Genomic DNA, 18,499 nt, shown 5'->3' on the forward strand with positions numbered 1-18,499 from the left:
GCTCAATCCACTCCTGCCCTTGAGAGGCTGTGGGATCAAAGGCAGCTACAATGTTTTTTTTACTAATGCTAAGTAAGAAACATCTCTGGCAGATGCTAAACTGTAGATATTCTAACCACAGAATAATATTGTATTTTCTATAAAAGGACAATGCCTCAATATCTAAGTGATGTGGTTCTAATGAAGATTTTACTGCACAGGGTTTCCTGGTGGATAGTTAATCCAGTTCACCAAAAACGTCAATCCAGGCTATCGATGGGTCACAAGCGTAGGGGCAGGGGAGGCCAAATATTCTATTAAGAAAGTTATTTTCCTCCTTCTGCAGTGACTGAGTTCTGGCACAGCTACACCCTCCTGCCACAAATGTTTCCACAGCAGCATCCTGTGTTGTATCCTATTCTATTGGATTGATACTTACATTGTACTTTCTAAATCCATTGCAAAGTCTAAAGCTCTAACCAAGGTGGGGTCTTCCATAACTAGGTATCCCTCCAAATATTCCACCGTTGGTCTTAGCCAGGTTAATAAGCCATATTGCTAATAAAGTCCCAAGTTCTAATGGGCTTCAAATGGTGTACAAATGGAAGAAAAAGAGATCACCTTGCCAAGTACAGTACCATTGAACTTCTTGCACTTTTTTCAGTTTTGTAGGTCTAAGTAACACGATCTTCGAATTTCTTTGATTTTACCACAGAATGATCCATTAATTTTCCACTCTGCTGTTCCTTCCTTGATAGACTGCATCAAGAGATGTCAAACTTTTGTGATAAAATCTTGCTTTGCAGGCTGCATGACCTGCCTTAAAGTGGCTTATTTCACCCTAATATCCTCATCAAGCTAGTTCAAGCTTTCCGTAGCCTTCCACAATTTCCTACTGGCTTTCCTGCAACATGCATGGAAACGTGAAAGTTCATTTTATTAACAACTGGCTTGGATTAAACCACATACAGTTGTGCTATCACACTGATGGTGGGCTTTAACCATAGACAGTTGTGCTATCACACTGTTGGCGGGCTTTAACTATAGACAGTTGTGCTATCACACTGTTGGCGGGCTTTAACTATAGACAGTTGTGCAATCACACTGTTGGCCCGCATTCAACTACAGACAGCTGTGCTATCACACTGTTGATCTTTTGGCACTCAGTTATAGGATCTACATCAAAGTCAATAAAGTGCTTATGTGATCTTGCCTCCGACTGTTGTGGGCGTATGCTGACTGCAAGGCGTTTTAACCCACACCCAGAATAACTAAGGGAGGATCCATCTAGGCTTCAAAAACAGATAAGAGTCCACTTTTATGACTCCCTATGATTGAAAATGATTTGATTCACTTACGAAATGGTCCTGAGGCCATAATAAACTCGGTAATATTAGTAGAAGGAGGAGGATGGTCGCTGTGAAAATTGCCAGTGAAGCTAAATATCTTGTAGGAGTCAAGGACGTCCTGGAGAAACCTCTCTCTTGTGTCTTTCCATCCATCTCCCCCTCATTATGGGAATCTCAGACAGAAACAAGCATCCTCAGTTATACACAATAAGCTGCTTCAAGCAAGGCCTAGCTTGGTGGGAAAGTTGCCTGAAAGTGTTATGCCCACGCTTTGTGTGCCCTCCACATAAATTAAGGCAAAATCAGATTTAAAATTGTGAGAACTGTCCCAGGTACGGAAAATTGTTTTGTCAATTTTTGTGCAGTAATATTTATTAACAAAAGAGAAACCCCATTAGAGAACCTAAGTTCAGCTAAAACATTGTCACTACTGGTCATTCGAGGATAATATTCTTGGCAAAATATTTTTGACCCCTACTGTCAGCAGGTCTGCAGAAGGCAACTGAAGGACGATTAACACCACTTTTGGTGGCTGGGAGACAAAAACGACTGTATCCAATGTGGTGACAGGGTCCTTTAGCCAGGTCTCTTGCGACTTGATTCCATCATTTTGTGGTATGGGAACAAATTTGCATACAGGTGAGAAGTGTTCAGAAGAGCAAAACTAAATTTCCAAAGACAGTACAGGCCAAATTTGCCTAGGTGACCACCCAACAACTATGAAGACATATTTAGGACTACATTACTAACTGGCCAGTAATTGGTGCGATATTCATTGTGCCTGATAAAATCTGACTCCGCTGAGTCAGAATTTATCCGATGTAATTAATAACACTAAATATGAGTTTATCGCAGAATAACATGCAAGTTTTGGTGCTTACTGCACCGAAGTCCACATGTGTTTGTATTTGCTGGTATTTACTGACTATTTTGTTCCCAATAGGAGATTGTGGGATACTTTCTGTGAGGCCAATTCCTGTAAAAGTGGGCAGCATCCCGCTACTCAGCGAAGGGAGTAGCTGGGCACACCATGGATTATCCCAGGCCATAATTGTGGCAGTGGTGTCCGTAGCCTACACCAGTGATAACACGAGTGAGTCTGGAGCCTTGAGTCCACATCTGGCATCTTCTAAGTTACCTTAGCATCTCCCACCTCCCTAACACAAGGTGAATTTCTGCATCGCAGGGAGTCCTGATTGTACGTATAACACTGGCAGTGATGAGTGGGAACAGTTGCAGGGACATAAGGTAGGCCTCTGCAGTCCCTGCAGCGCAGGGGGGCATATATTCCTCCAGAGAGCCCCAACCCTTCAAGGTGGGGCCCATTTAGTCCAAAGTGAGTGCATATTTGTGAGGTATGGGAGATGCAGAGGCCCCGTCATCCCAATATGCAAGGCCCCCGTATCATTTTATGTTAGGTCACTCAACAGTTGTGGATCAATGGACAAGAGTCAACAAATAAGTGGGGAGTTCGTAAGTGCATTTTTTCTTCGTAATTCCTGGTTAAACATAAAAATGCATCTTGAATCCATTAACACTAATTTTGCCTTATGTTTCAAAGTTTTGGGCTTCTCCAGGGCATATTCAGTTCATCTGTATATAAGATTTGCCACTATATGCTATGACCAGAGAACAGATTCAAGATACAGAACAAACAACAAAAATATATTTTAGTGAACATTTATTTGTTTGGAAAACCAAAACTAGTACCCCCTGCACGATGCAATGAAAGCTTACTCGTCATATGTATAAGTAAATAATGTACTTGCACAATCAGCCCACTTGCTTTTGTTACACATATGCATGTATATCTATACTTTATTCCTTGGACTTTATTCCTTTAACTTAATTCTTAATTCCTTTATCTATGAGTGTTTATGTGCAGGACAAACACTAGTATCAAACACGTTGTAGAACATAGGTATTGGCATTAACCTTAGTTAGGTTGGCATGCAGCTCTCTAGCAGGTGCATGAATCAAATGCATCCGCTCATTACTAAGAATAATAATAGAAAGATCTGTACATTTTACATCAAAGAACATCCAACGATAGAGGCTGAATTGTCTGCGCTTTTTTGACAGTGTCCAATCCTTCCTTCTCCTTAAGGACACAATGTTCCAGTCCTGTGCTTTTCTTTACCAAATCTTTGTAAATCTGTGTGTGGTAGTCCTGTGCTTTTCTTTACCAAGTCTTTGTAAAACTGGGTGTGGTAGTCCCATTAGAGCCAGTGAAGTGAACCAGGACCATGAACGCCCAGAATGCATTAGTTTGTTAAATGAAAACTCAGTACTGGAGCACAGGTTCCTTGGTGACCTGGTATTATCTGGTTATATTATAGCATTTACTGGAGAGTTGTGTGTGGCACGGAGAGTCACGCCTGCAGTCCACTACTTGGATATTTCTGACTCATACTTTAGGCCCAATAAAATGAGTATTACTGAGTTGGATTACCAGCATTCTCAAATTCCCAGTCCCACGTGTAAGTAGCTATTGAGTCCATGTTTTTTTCTTTGCATTCTGGGACTTGGAGTTTTGTTGATCCATGATAATGTCACAAACACTTTTCTGAAGATATCTACAATGTTTGAATTGGATGACATTGATCCAAAATATCAATTCTTGTAAAATGAGAAAACAGATTGCTTGCATTTTATATCTGCCTGTGTCAATGTCTGGAGTATCTGATAACTTCCATGAATCTTTTTCTCATTGACAAATTAATAAAAGTAGACCCTTCCTCACTGCATATTCCCTTGGGGAAAATCACAGTTGAATCAGCCACCACACTACATCACAATCTGTGCATAGACCTCCGGTGCTTATCAATGAACTAAATGAACCTGCTACAGGAGGCCTAGGTGTCTCTGCTATTAGACCTTAGACTTTAACTGATGCTTTAAAAAATGTATTAAATGCCCCCCACGCTTCCAGGTGAACACTAGTGCTCTCAAGTTTCCCATATTCAAGAGGAACAAAAAGTTCAGTTTTTCCTCTGTAGTCTGAAGCCTGTGGCCTACAAGGGCCAGAATGCCAGTGAAAAACCCTAGGCTAAGCAAACTTCCTGCTTATAGAATTGTAAAATTTGAACGCTCTGGATTATTTACTTACTGGCAAGTAAATCAGGTGTGGAATTGAAACACCCTTGTTGTCTGTGATATAACTTATAGCCACTCCATCTTCTCAGTACTGCCATCTCTCGCCATTTACTGATAGAACAATGTTTTCAGCCCTGGGTTCAGCTCTTACAACCACTGTTAGTAGCTGTGCTGGGACAATTGGGTTGCATTGTGCAGAGAAAAGCAGAACACCGAGATCAAATTAGGTTACTGATTAACTAAATGGAGGGCCACCGCGTCAAGTATGGTTTGTTTAGAACATGATTGGAGTTGGCAATGCCACTATACCCCCAGACACTCCCCAATGCAGACCTCCTCCTCAATCCTCTTCACGACTAGTTGCCAAAAACTGACCATCAGTGAAATGAAGATTGGTTTTCTCATCCGCCGGCCGACACCTCTAGAACTCTTTGGTGTATGTAACTAGCTGAAGTGAAAACATCTTAAGTTGATTTGAAATCTGCTCCTGGATCCTTTAGCAGACTTTGACTAACACCTTATGGTGCACTGTTGTCCATTTGTTCATATTTAATTATGTATTTCTTAAGTAGGAGATTTATAAAGTGCTACATGTCTCCATAGTGACTTGAGAGCACTTTAAATATTGAATTAAGTGCCCTTTTTGTTACGTAGCTGGAGTCCATACAGTTTTGAGGCAAGGCTTCAATTCAGTTCTCCTTGTTCACGACCAATATTAGCTATTAGTGACAGGCCAAACTAAATCGTTCAGTAGTTAGTGGTTTTCTGAATTGGGGTAATAATGTCCTCTCCTAAACCTTGGGTCCAGGGGATGACATAGCTTTAGGGTTTGAACTCCTAAAAATCTACCTGTCTTTAAATCTCTTGCACCTTCGATGGACCACATACTGTGAGGTTGTCATCTGCAGGCTCTTGGTTGTGATAAAATGTGGGTCCTGCTCATGTTTGTAGCCTGAGAACCTGTTGCAGTGTGCTCCATGCACAATGCAAAGAATTCTGAAACTGGCTCTCTTTAGTACCCACAGCCCATGAAGTTACTAAAATGCTGGCTTTATGTGCTCACAGTTCCAGAGATTCATGCAGATTATGTCCACCTCGTTGCCTAATCGTTGCGCTCTTTCTATCATTTGTTTTCAAAATCACATTGTGTACCACATTACAGCTGTCCAGGTGTACCACAACTAAGGGCCTTGTCAACCCCACACAGTGGGTTGTGTAGAACAATGGAATGATCTGTTGTAGCTAGATATGTCCATACTTCGGCCACCTGTCAATGGCACAGGTTAGGGGGAGAATGATATGTTCACAGAGAACAGATTGCTAGATTTCTTGCATTCGAGGCAGTGATGTCCACACAAGTCTCAGCCTTAGATTTGTCGGCTAAACAACAGAACAAGCTGAGCTCCCAAGTTTCCCATTTCCATCTTAACATGGCTCGTGCCATTCAGCGTTCTCTCTGTGATCTGGGACTTGTAGAGTCAGAACTGATGATGGGAATATCAGGAATTAAAATACCGGAATTCGAAGCAAATAACCCTGGTCTAGGTGAACTATTCAAGCATGAAATCTGGAAAAACTTGAGAGCTCTGGCCTAGTTGAAACTTACAGTCTGCTGCTCATGGATAAGAATGTGATATGTCCCCTCTTTTGCTCTTCATTCTACTGAAGTTGGAAAGTGCCACAAATAAAGGTTTTTAATTATTCAATTACTAATCATTTAGGAATTGTAAGGAAGAAGTTCCCTAATTCGAGAGAAACCATGCCATTTCAGTGAGGTTACTGTGTGGTTTTATGGGCAAAGGGGGTATTCCTACTTCCTTTCATTAACGTTAATTATTCTGACAAAACATTATAATAGCTACTCACAAATTAGATAATTTACAAAATGAAGTGGGGAGCAAGGACTGGAGGAAGCCTGGCACGGCGTTGTGGGAGTGTGCCCATAACTTAAAATAAGTTTCGCCTCTTTTAGGTAGCAGTTCTCTTAAGTGACCTGTAACTCGGTATTTTTTTTTTTTTAATTAGCTGTTTCTCCGTGCGCTTTTCTGAGTGTTACCCAAATATTAGCTTTAAGTCACATTTAAGGGCGAGTTGTGAGTTTCTGGTTAGGTGTGGACGTAGAACCACGAGGGAAGGGGGCTTCTAATCTCGGCTTCTCTAATTTAACATTCAGTGTGATCTTTGGCGAATGTCTCTGTGACTTCCTGTGTATCGTTTTCTTTATCTGCCTCAAATGGAGAGCACTTAGACACTAGCCAAGCAGCAGAAAACTCGGGATGTTTGTACTGCGTGCAGCTCCTAAATAAACCCTCCCATGTTCCTATAATAGTACGACGTGGGCAGCACTGGAAGAAGGCGAGCTGTGTCTGGCCTAAATCTCCTTCTGTTAAACCAAATTGCCCTTTACAGACGCTCTTCCTGATTCCTAAAGCGCCCTTTGATACACCCATCACCAAAGGTCGCAACTCTTTGGGGTAATAATTGTATACACACAGATTCGTGGCCAGGCTCAGACACATCAGTGAGTGACATTTCACAGATGTGTGCCTTCAGTGAGGCGAGGAAACCGTGGTCTCATGTTTTATTTACATTTTCCGGTAAATGTATTAGTATTTTCAGTCACTCGGAATTTCCTTGACTCGGAAATGTACGTAAAATATAATATTCCAAAACTGTTAGTAAATAAAACAACAAGAATAAAATACATCGTAACAAGCTTAGAATAGTTTAAAGTCATTTTATATATTAGACCCAAATAAAATGGAAGAAAAACAGTAAAAACAGTTTTGATAGAAAATATATCAATTTTAAGAAAATGTCAAGACTAGCACAGAAGCTAAAGAAATCATTGAGTCTGTCTGGAGATTTCACGTGAGGGTTCAAAAGTCAGTGAGTGACTGAAATAGCTCCCACCTGGCGATCATCATATTCTTTCTAAAAGATAGACTCAAAGTTATGACCAAGAAGCACATGTCTAGTAAAAAAAAATCATTATTAACTCGATTTATGGAATCTAGGTCTTATGTGAAAAAAACATGTTATGGTCACCAAGCCTGTGATCAACTAACTCAAAGGATTTCTAACAACAAAATAGATTTATTAATGTACTAAGCCATTTTTTATTTAGTAACAGGTTGCTAAACTGCAAAATTGGATTAGAAACATATAATAAATTGCTATTTGAAAGGGCCGTGTTTTGGGCAGCCCTTCCCATGTATCAATGATTTGCAACAGAATTCCAGACCTAAAACATTGAAAAGTTAAAGACAACTACGTTGGGGTGGTAACACATGCATAGAAGGTAAAGCGCCCCCTTGACCATTCCCACTTTGTGACTCTAAATGAAAAAAAGTTTGTTGGGGAGTAAGCAGTGGCTTTGGAGACCCCTGCCAACTAATAAACGGAGAAAAATAGACTTTTCTTTTTAAATGCAACACCTTTTCTTTTAAGAAGGGACTGCATTCAAATAAAAAAAAAGTTTACCTTGTTTAAAGAAAATCACCAAAATTGTGGCCTAGTGATCCCAAAAGGCCACCATCCCTGTGATGACATCCAGTCGCAGTGATCTGCAATTTGCAACCTACCTCGTGAATATTGATGAGGTAAGTCAGATTGCGATGCACTACGATTCAGAATTTACATTACTAGGATCACAAAGTTCTTTCCATTCACAAAAAGACAGTAGGCAATTTGTAAACACTTTTTGTGAATGGCCTTTTCGTACATAAGACCCCAGATTTCCAAATGAATGTACTTGGTTGAAAATATAGTCACTGTTTCAAATTTTGAAAATGCATTAAAACCTAACATTACTATCATGAACTCTGAGCTACTGGGAAATCATCTGCTGTGTGCAATTATATTTAAAACTGTGACCCTAAGCGTTCAAAGTAATCATTAAAACAGCACACCCCAAGAACAGATATAATGTGTTTTACTAAAGTTACTCCCACTTCCTACACAAACACACCTTCAACCTCTTAGTGCTTGGAAGTGTCTTTGTGTGTAATGCTGTCCCGAAGAAATCACCACTATGTTAAAAGACTCAGGTCTCTGCAGCATGTGCTCAAGCCACCGAGCTACCTTGCTTTAGGTAGCATTCCACACTGTTAAGCATGTTTTACATGAACTGCCCATGTTAAAGTAGGAGCAAACCAGAGGTATCTAGGAATCTACATAGAATGGCAGATGTCAGAAGAGGACAACGTCTCCCTCTCGGTGTTTAATTTGTAGAAGAACAAGTCCTGGGGGGCCAAAGTTTTGCCAGAAGCCTTACAGCTGGTAATGTAAAATGTTGGATACCGAGGTCCTGATGGGAAACAGCCTTAACAACGCGGCTCGAACCACGCTGTGCCTTTAAAGTGCAGCCCGAACCACGAATACGTCTTTACAGCGCATTGCTTAACCACGTAAGTCATTACAACAACTTGCTTTAGGGAAAGTGTTGTTGGACTGATGTTGGACTTTATGTCCAACACTTTCCCTACTGTGGCGCTGACTGGAGTTGGAATAGTAAATTATACTCTTCCAAACTCCAGTGCTTTCCCCAAGGCAAGTCGTTGTAATGACTTGCGTGGTAAAGGAATGCGTTGTAGAGATGCATTCGTGGTTCGGGCCACGTGAGTCGTAAATGCCTGCATTGTTCCAACACACAACAGTCTTGATTCCTCCTCATGCCTCTTTCATCCACCACCAGACACTCCCAGCTTCTTTATCTCACTCGGGTATGTTTTTTATTCATCCTTCCTTTCTTTGTCACTGTTTTTCTATCTTTCTCTGCCTCCTCCGTTCCCCCTTTTGTGTTTTGTTCTCTCTCTTGCTCTGGTGGAAATTTTAATTAACAAAAATAATTTATGCTCCAAAAAGTGAGTGCAGGTGGTCTTACACTGACAATCACCGCCCCATGCCAAGCACTGCTCCCTCCTCATCCAGATCATTCTCTCCACCAGGAAGAACCACCGTGGCTCCCTGGGGACCAGGGCATCAAAATGAAGACACGCACTCCCCACCTTCACAGCCTTCTCGGGCCCAGAGCATTAGAATCTCACAAGAGTTATTTTACCTGCTGATACCCCAACCGCACTGGATAGGATTCACCCACGTGTAATGAGAGCTTACAATCAGCCATTCAGCAGAACAAGCGCTTCACAATAATTTGATTTTATATAGCGCTGCATACCTCATCTCGGCTTCTTCTAAGCCCTGTGAATAACCGATATTACCATTTCTCAATGTTATGGCATTTTATTTACTGACTTCGGAAAGACGGAAGGCAAGACTCGCTCTTTGAAACTACAAATCACCTCACGCGTCGGGAGCGAGCGTTAAGTCACTGAGCCATAACTCCACGTGAAGCGAAACACTTCCAGTGAGAAGTCACTCCAAATGTTCCTTCTTCGAATCGCTGTACGTCTCATAAACCTCCACAAAGTTTACGCCTGGGGCTCTGGCCTTTCTTCAAGAGGTGGACTGCGGTGAGCGCCTCGATGCATTAAACCTTGGTGTCCAAGCACTGGGGACAGACAATTCTACCGCTCCGGGCGGGTCTACACAGAGCGCACAAGTGTCCGGCGATACTGCAGTCACTTATGGACAGACAAGGTCATAGCAGTCACAGGTGCAGTGCTGCTGAGGCCCAGGGCCGGGAGAGGCCCTTGTACCCCGATTAAAGCTGGCTTTTACTGCCCATCTGGAGGCCAAACTGGTCGATTTCACTAGATTCCAGTAAGGTCCATTGTACACTCGCGCCACCTCGACGACCAGTGCGACCAGTGGCAGCAACTATCTTGTTTCCACTAATCTTCTCAGACTAGAGGCACCGATCAGTTACTGATTAAAGGCTACTTAAGTCCGTCCAAGAGGGGGTAACTAACTGATTCCATACACTATGGGGGTGTGGCTGGTGTGCACTGCGAGTGCACTATTAGTGCTGGTGCAAACCTCTCTTCCCACAAACAATGGATCTTTTCCACACTGCGGAGGAGTGCAAATGGTGTAAAACTGCACCAGCTAAATCTATATACTTCAGCCTCAGCTGTTTGTTTTCGATGGTGTTGTACCCTGTACAGTGCTCCACTGCCTTTTGGTTAGGTTTGCTAGATAGATAGATAGATAGATAGATAGATAGATAGATAGATAGATAGATAGATAGATAGATAGATAGATAGATAGATAGATAGATAGATAGATAGATAGTGCAGCACGGACCTGTGTGTTATGTGCAGGTTACAGGTTCGAATACAGGCGCCTACTCTGATTCTCATCCTTCTGGGGCTGAAAAGAACACCTTTGCGTTTGGCGAGGGTGGCAGGTCTCTACTCCCCAACCCTACACCCTGCACCCCAAATGCAGCCACTACCTGGTTCAGCCAGTTTCGTCCGGTAGATTATATGCTAGTCGAGTGATGTGCAAGTACCTTGCTGGTTCTTGATGTCATATATGTACATATAGTCAAGGCAGCTAGAATATAATCCACCCCATAGCGCTCCGAAGAGTTGGTAATGAGGTCAGACACTCTGTAATGAGCAATCCGTAGCTCTTCTCAGGCATGCCAATGGTGGGAGTAGGTGTCAGGAGGGGGGCCTCCAAATAACCCCGTGACCTCATTTGTTTTAAAGGGTCACGCCGTTGACACTCGTAGGGAGACACATCTCCCAGTGGCATGTTTGCAATCATTTTTGTAACTGCACTTTTAAAGGGGATAACATGAAAGCAATGTTCAAGTTGCTAAATATGTCACAGCTGCTTTCTGGCCTAATTTCTATTGTAAAGATGTTCATCCAGTCCTCATATTTTAGCCAACAGAACACTGCATTTTGGGACTTGTAGTTTTATTTTATAAATTGTAAGGATAGGTTAAAAATCCCAATTAGCAAGGTGTTTTTCGCTAAGAAAAAAAAACAGGATACGTGTGAAATCGATTGCCAGCAAAGGATGACGAGACGAAATATAAGGCAGAAATAATCAATGTTTGTCAGAATTTCTTTGAAGCCCTCTTAAGTCCTTTACACGTTTTGATTCACCTGATTGCCACTATGTTTCAATTTCACACAGAGGATTTATTTTAGAAGATGATAGAACACTCGTCTGGAAAATTCTCTCCTCAAATGTATGACTTGCTTTGGTTTACCTTGCTCATATCTAATGTAGGCAGGAAAAGTACTAACGCAGAACATCTTAATCAAGGTATGTCAGAAAGCATCTTCTCAGTGCAATTAGCGTGCGCTATTTACCTTTTATGGAATAACTGTGATACTGGGAGGGGGGGGAGGTAGGGAGGGGCAGAGTGAAACTGCTTTACACAAAGGGGCGGAGGCCACAGTAAAAAGTCTGACGATCATTGCCTGGACAATTCTTTGTATATAGACCTGCCTGACTGGGTTAAATATTACAACTCTTAAACCAGATAACTTGCTTTTATGCTGATTGCGAACTAAGAGGCTCTGCTAGTTTGTGGCACTGTAAACAGTACGTGTTAGTACTATTCAGTGCATCTACTTCAGAAGGATGAATGGCCGAATCGTTTGCTTGCAGATTGCCTACACATACACCCATCTTAACATATGAGGGAATATTTCACTGAGCTTCCTTCTCGTGGGAAGGGCCTCGGTGATTGTCCAGTTGTGTAGCACACACACACACTTCTGGACTTGTTAAACACTATCTCACTATGACACACATTCCGTGAACCCGAGGTTGAAGGAAAGAGTCTAGGCGGAAAAGAAGTGCGCTTAGAAAGAGGGGGAGCGCTCTCGGAGGAATGTGTATGGACAAAGCGTGTTTTTGAACAGTCAGTTAAAGCGTGAAAATGAAATATTAAAGTGATGTTGTAGGGTAGCAGTGATGGGAGGTGCAGTGTGTCCGGATAAGTGACAGGGGGAGCGGGGGCAAATGAGTTACCGACTGGGCAATTTAAAGGGAGGGAGAAACTAATACAGGCAGAAGGGGGGAGATTCCACCCCTGTTACATGAACAACGTATGCGGTGTGCTACATAGCGCGTAGTACTGGTGCGCTAGCTTCTAAACCCTGTATACAACAGGTGCTGACATTTTCCAGTTAAATGGTACTCAGTGCGTTGGCCTTGGAAGGATGAAAGGGTGGTTGGTCATGGCGAGGACCTGCTGGTGACCTGATAGTTGCAAACGATCTGAGCAGCAAGTGCCTAACCCACTGAGCTACCTGAACAGCCACCTCTGCTCCTGTTCAGGTTCACGATTTGTACCCCGTCTAGAGGCGTGTGTCTGTGGTGGCTTTGCCAAGTTTAATCTCCCTTCCAAATGCCCTGCTTTCTCTTGCGCCAAGCCTGCCGTTCACTCTTTACCTCCCTCCTGGGCTTCCTCCTACCTGCTGGAGTCTGTCCTCCTTTCCTTGGGTCAGTCTTTCCTCACTTCCTGAACAAGTCTGATTTGTCCCGTTTCATCGAACACTGGCCAGTCTCAGCTCTCCCTGGAGGTACAGCCTCGGGCTTTCCAGGCGCAGACACCCTGGCCGGCTTCCTCAAAGAAAGTACCGCCTAGAAGTCAAAGCCCGCTATCTGCGAGTTGATATGTACAAGAGAGCCTGCTAAACCTGTGCACGAAGAAATCACGGAGTCGAGCTTGTCAACCAAATCCACTCTAGGCGCTAGCCTGCCACAACCTGGTAGAGTCGAAACTTTTTTATAAAGCACGTTAATAATTTAGGATGACCATGCGTACCGGATTTGCCGGGACAGTCCCGGTTTTTCACTTGCTGTCCCGGCAGATTTTGGCAAATTTGGCTTATGTCCCGGTTTTTAGAGGGGGCGACTGAAAACAGTGAAAGGCACTTTTTTTGTTGTTCTAAAGAGGTGGTAGTTAGCAGATGTTATAAGTAAGCAATGTAATTAACAGGTATGATGCTGGTTTTGAAAATTACTTAATATTTATTTTCCTAGTGCCTCTTCTGTGTTCTTAAATTGATGAGAGTTGTCATTCAGGGGTGCTCCTTGACGTAAAATTGTAGTCCTTCTTCTATTTTTGCAAAATGTCCCGTTTTTTTGTTCTCAAGTTCTGGTCACCCTAGTTAATATACGATTTGAAATTAATGACCTGCGATACTTGTGTTGGATGAACTGACTCTAAGTCTGGACTCCTTCTACCTGTAGACCTCCAGCAGGGAAGGCTAAAGCGCTCTGGAACGTGGCTCTGTTTCAAAAGCTTCGCGGCGCTGGTTATCAGTTTAAAGTCCTTCCTGTTACCCAGCTCCCGTGGTGCCGACTGCGGTGGGGACTGGGGGGGTTGTTAGCTCTCTTCGTAGACTGCCCTGAACAGAACGATCCAGGGCAGGTTGTGGACTCGGAAGTCACAAGGGGGCGTCACAACAGGTGGAGACCCTCTTCCTTTTCGACCCTCTGAACTCTTCAACACATTAAAACGCCTCGCCGCGAAAAACAGACACCTCACAAGGCAGGGAGGGCAAAGCTTGGAACTGTGCTCAAATGGAATTTCGTAAAGCGCTAGCTCGCCACTGGGCTTCTTGGCACTGAGAAAGCGGGTGAGCCGCAGTGAGGGCAACACATTTAAGTAGTGTATGCATGCCCGACATGTGCTACCCCGTCACCCCCCACACACTGTAAAGTAGTAACGTTCATTCACCACACTCCCGCTCCTCCATCGCGGCCCCAAGCGGTACATGTGGCTGGTTTGCCAAGTACCACCCTCCCCGAGCGTGTAGGTGCAGCCCTGCCCCGCAACCACCCCTGGGAGCTGCTGGAGGGCAGAGGGCCAATGTCCTGACCGTGAGCGCGAGGCCCACGGGCACGTGCCACTCTGCCTGCACTCAGGTAAAGACACACGTGCCCAGAGCGCACGCGCACAGTCAGTGGCATCGCACAGTGGCACTGCCCTCACAGAGCCCTTAAACTCAAGTTAGAACAGACCCAACGCTCGCCTTACACCAGGGCTGCTACACTGGGCTTCTCCTCTCAAAGGTCCCAGCCTGGCACTACCCGCAAGGTGCCATTTACCCATATACTGGCACTTCCGGCAGATTGGTTCTCTGTGCCCACACGATAGACACAGCCTCACACTTTCCGTACACTGCGAAGCCTAGCACATTTCTACTGCCCTCGCATAGGCTCTTACTGCCAGCACATGTGCCCTGTGCTAGCACTGCTTCCACACTGGCATGCCTCGCTCTGACTGGCACTGGACGCGCGCTGGCACAGCTTCCATCCTGGCAGAAGCTGCGTTAGAGCGGTACAGCCCACACACATGCTTTGTCCCTGCAAAGGAACAATCTGCCCACACACTGGCACTGATCGCAAAGGCACGTCCGCTCCGGCGCGAGGGGAGCGAGCGCATGTGACAACCTCTGCTGCAGCGCTGTAAACTTCGCATCGAGGAGCTTTCACCTGAGCCTACTTACGCATGTCCCCTGCTCTCAACTTTGACCGACGGGGTCAAGGAAACGTGTGATATTTTGTTGAAATAGTACAGGCATGGGGTAGATTCCAGGACTTCTGTCCAATAGTTCGCAACTCAGTCGCTAGTCCGCGTTTCCCTCCGCTCTAGCCCCCAAGTCATCCCTGAACCTTGCGCCGTGCCCCATCCCTTTGGAACCCAGACACGCACCGGAGAGGGTTCTGAAGCTGAACCCCACGACCACTCCCAACCACTCCGTCCACCCTCTCAGCTCTTCCCAGGCGCCTTACCTTCAGGCCTCCAGAGACGGTTCTTCCCCCCTGAGCTCGCACCTTCTCAGCTCACAAAGTAACTAATCCGAGTGTGTGCGGGGTGAGGGGGAGCCCAGTCCAAGGCGCACCGCTCCCTCAACCTGCTGCGGGGCGCACGGATGCTCCAGACGCAGATCTCCCCGCCGAGGGTGTAAGCAGATAGCCGCGCAGCTGGGCGAGGACAGACCTCTCTCTCCAGCTGTGCCTGGGCTGATCTGACAGAGCCTGGATGCGATCAGATGTCTGGTCTTGGTGCGTCAGATATCTCCCCTGGAAGAGGTCTCCGTGCGGCCGGATGCAGAGGCAGCTGCCTGCAGGTCGGTGTGGGTAGAACTGTGTGCGGCTGGTGGTGGGGTGGCCTGCCCTGCGGTGGGAGCTGTGCCACTTACGCCTGGGGGTGATCCGTTCGCAGTGGCGCTGTGGTGATCCGTGCGCAGCTCTGTGTCGGGACCCCTTATCGGCTCAATGTGGTGCGATCTCCCGTCAGCAGCTCTACAGCAATCGGTGCAGGTGCGTTGCTTTACGCACACGTGAACGTTGGCACACTGTGCTGTTCTAACCACAGTAGATGTTGGCTCGCCGTCCTCGTCTCCCTAGTTTGGCGCTGGACTATTCTGCCCTCAGTAGAAGTATGCCGGTTCGTCCGGGGTAGAGAGGGCCTATTCTGCTCCCATTGGAGGCGTGGGAGTCTGCCCGGTTGTAACTCCGTCCACACCGGCGCGGCCTCCTTTCTCCACAGCAGAGGTGTGTTGGTGAGCTGGCCTCTGCCCAGATTCGTGCGCTATCCACAGTGGAGGTGGGCTGGTGAGCCTTAGTGGGATAAGGCGCTGCTAAAGCAGATGTGTGTTAATCCGTCCTGGAGGGCTTGTGTGCTCACCGTGGAGGTGTGCTGGCCTCCGCCCAGAATGATGTACTGGATGTGTGCTGAACCTTCCAGGGTGCCTGAGGGCTTGTGTGTTCACAGTGGAGTGCTAGTCTCTGCCCAGTGCACTACTTTCTCCACAGTGAAGAGGTGGCCTCTGCCCAGAGTGCCTTCTCCACAGAGTGCTGGCTTCTGCCCAGCGTGCTGCGTTCTCCACAGTGGAGTGCCACTCTCTGCCCAGCGCACTACTTTCTCCAAAGTGAGTGAGTGTTTGTCTCTGCCCAGCTTGCTGCTTTCTCCACAGTGGAGTACCACTCTCTGGCCAGCGCGATACTCTGTCCACGGCGAAGTGGCAGTCTCTGCCCACCACGCTGCTTTCTCCACAGTGTGGGGTGCTGGTCTCTGCCCAGCGTGCTGCTTTCTCCACAGTGCCGCTCTCCCTACAGTGTGGAGTGCTGGTCTGTCTCTGCCCACCACGCCGCTCTCTCCACAGTTTGGAGGGCTGGGCTCTGCCCAGTGTGTGATTTCCTCCACAGGGCTGCTCTCTCTACAGTGTACAGTGCTGGTCTGTCTCTGCCCACCGTGTTGCTCTCTCCACAGTGTGGAGTGCTGGTCTGTCTCTGCCCACCACGCCGCTCTCTCCACAGTTTGGAGGGCTGGTCTCTGCCAGGGTGCTGCTGTCCCCACAGTGGAGATGTGCTGCTGGTGCACGCTCTGTGTGTTTGCAGAGCTGCTCCTCGGTGTCACTGCCAGGTCCAGGCTGCTGTGCCCTCTTCCACGCCCCCGGTCTCTCCTCCTCCCGCCCTCCTGACGGAACGGGCTTATATTCGCTCCGGGGGACTTTGATCTCAGCGGTGATGTCAGAGCTCATTAGCATAACAAAGCGCGGCGGATTCGGGGCTTCAAACAGGACAAATACGCGTTTGATGTATTCAGACGGAGAGCCCCGCAGTTCTACCCTCAGCGTGTCCCTCACCCTCCATGTGAAAGGGAAACAAGGCAGGGGCAGGTAGTGGGCACCACAAGGGATGCCCCCACGGGCAGGCTGCTGCTGGACTCCACCGAAGGACTCTCCGTCCCGCAATCCCGCCCGTGAAGGGTCTCCGCACCCAAGGGTCTCTCCCAGTAAATGCCAGGGTGTCTAGAATGTTGAAGTAAAGAACCGGGACGTTTCAAAACAATGGAAAAAGGAGTGCCATTTTATTTCAACCAAGAGAGCAGAATGACAGCGCTCATCAGTTTAGAGTTACAGCAGAGGCACTAAGAACATAAATAAAACGCAATTTCTAAAGCCAGTATCATGCCTGTTAATGAAATCACTTTTCTTATAACAACTGCTAACTATCTCCTGTTGTATAACATAAACAAACACCTCCCACCGTTTTTTTTGGTAATCCCTCTTTAAAAACCGGGGTATGCGCTAAATGTCCCGAAATCTATCCGACAATTGACGAAAAACCGGGACTGTCCCTGCAAATCCGGGAAGCCTGCTCACCCTAGGCAGGGGTGCATCCCGTCGCTACCTTTGATGCAACAGGTGCAGTGGCACCGAGGCCCAAAGACCCTAGAGGTCCACTGAACCATGATAAATGCGGTGTTTTATTTCCCCAAAAGCAGTCAAGGGGACATTTTTTCTTGCTTTGCGCCAGGGGCCGTGGCTTCCTTGCTGTGCTATTCCCCTCGTCACTCTCCTCTCACATTCCACCGAACTCCCCTCTGGTATTCACGTGGCCTCGCCTTTCCTAACTGGTTACTTTTTTTGTTCTCCATTAACAAGCTTTAAAGCGTTCCCATGCACACCAGGGTCAGGGACGCGCTTTAAAAATACACCATACAGAAAACACATGTTCAAGTACAGAGCATAACAGTGACATTCCCTTTGTCTGTAAATGTTCCTAATGTGGCAGAAGAGGGAGCGAAGGCGAAGGAGAGGGACTGCAATGAGCTCAGGATCACACAGTTTGGTCAAGTTGGAAATCGGCGAGTGGAAACCGAGGTGCGACAAAGAGGCCAGTAGTCCACATCTCCTTCTCAGTTATCAATTAAATGGCCACGGATGCCAGGGAGTGAAAGAGCACAGGTGTTTGTTCTTTGAATGTTGGTGCATTTTGCTGTGCTGGGACTGTTTTGTTGAAAGAGCGCGAGGCAAGTTCAATGGTTTTGGGTTCCCAGGCAGAAAGGAAAAGCAGTGCTTAATTTGAGCCTAGTTGGTGATGGGGCCACTGACCCTCTGATAAAGAGGAAAGGAGAGTCTGAGAGTGGATTAAAGAGGCAGGAGATATATTACATATTACACAGCTGTGGTATTCGGCATGTTGACATTTAATAGCATTGGCTGCTGTCTTCTGAGCTGAGCTTTGGGTACCAGCACTCTTCTTTTGCAAATTAAGCACTGAGGAAAAGTGCGAAGTCCTTCTAATTTGCACAGGACTTGACATCACAGGAAGTGACATCACAGGAAGTGAGATCAACTGACCACCAAGTCTTTGGGATCTTCGAAGTGACTTTGTAAGTCTCA

The 18,499-nt window shown here is 46.0% G+C and overlaps 1 protein-coding gene across 1 annotated transcript in view; it reads right to left on the minus strand.

Moving 5' to 3' along the window:
• The window catches only part of WNT11 (Wnt family member 11), a 185,261-nt gene extending 168,487 nt beyond the window's left edge, over positions 1 to 16,774 (minus strand). Inside the window, exon 1 of the mRNA XM_069203881.1 lies at positions 15,099 to 16,774. The gene's annotated coding sequence lies outside the window, so the exon portion shown is untranslated. The remainder of the gene's footprint in view (positions 1 to 15,098) is intronic.
• Positions 16,775 to 18,499: the final 1,725 nt, after the last annotated feature.

Source organism: Pleurodeles waltl, chromosome 8, assembly GCF_031143425.1.
Source record: "Pleurodeles waltl isolate 20211129_DDA chromosome 8, aPleWal1.hap1.20221129, whole genome shotgun sequence".
Lineage (NCBI taxonomy): Eukaryota > Metazoa > Chordata > Amphibia > Caudata > Salamandridae > Pleurodeles > Pleurodeles waltl.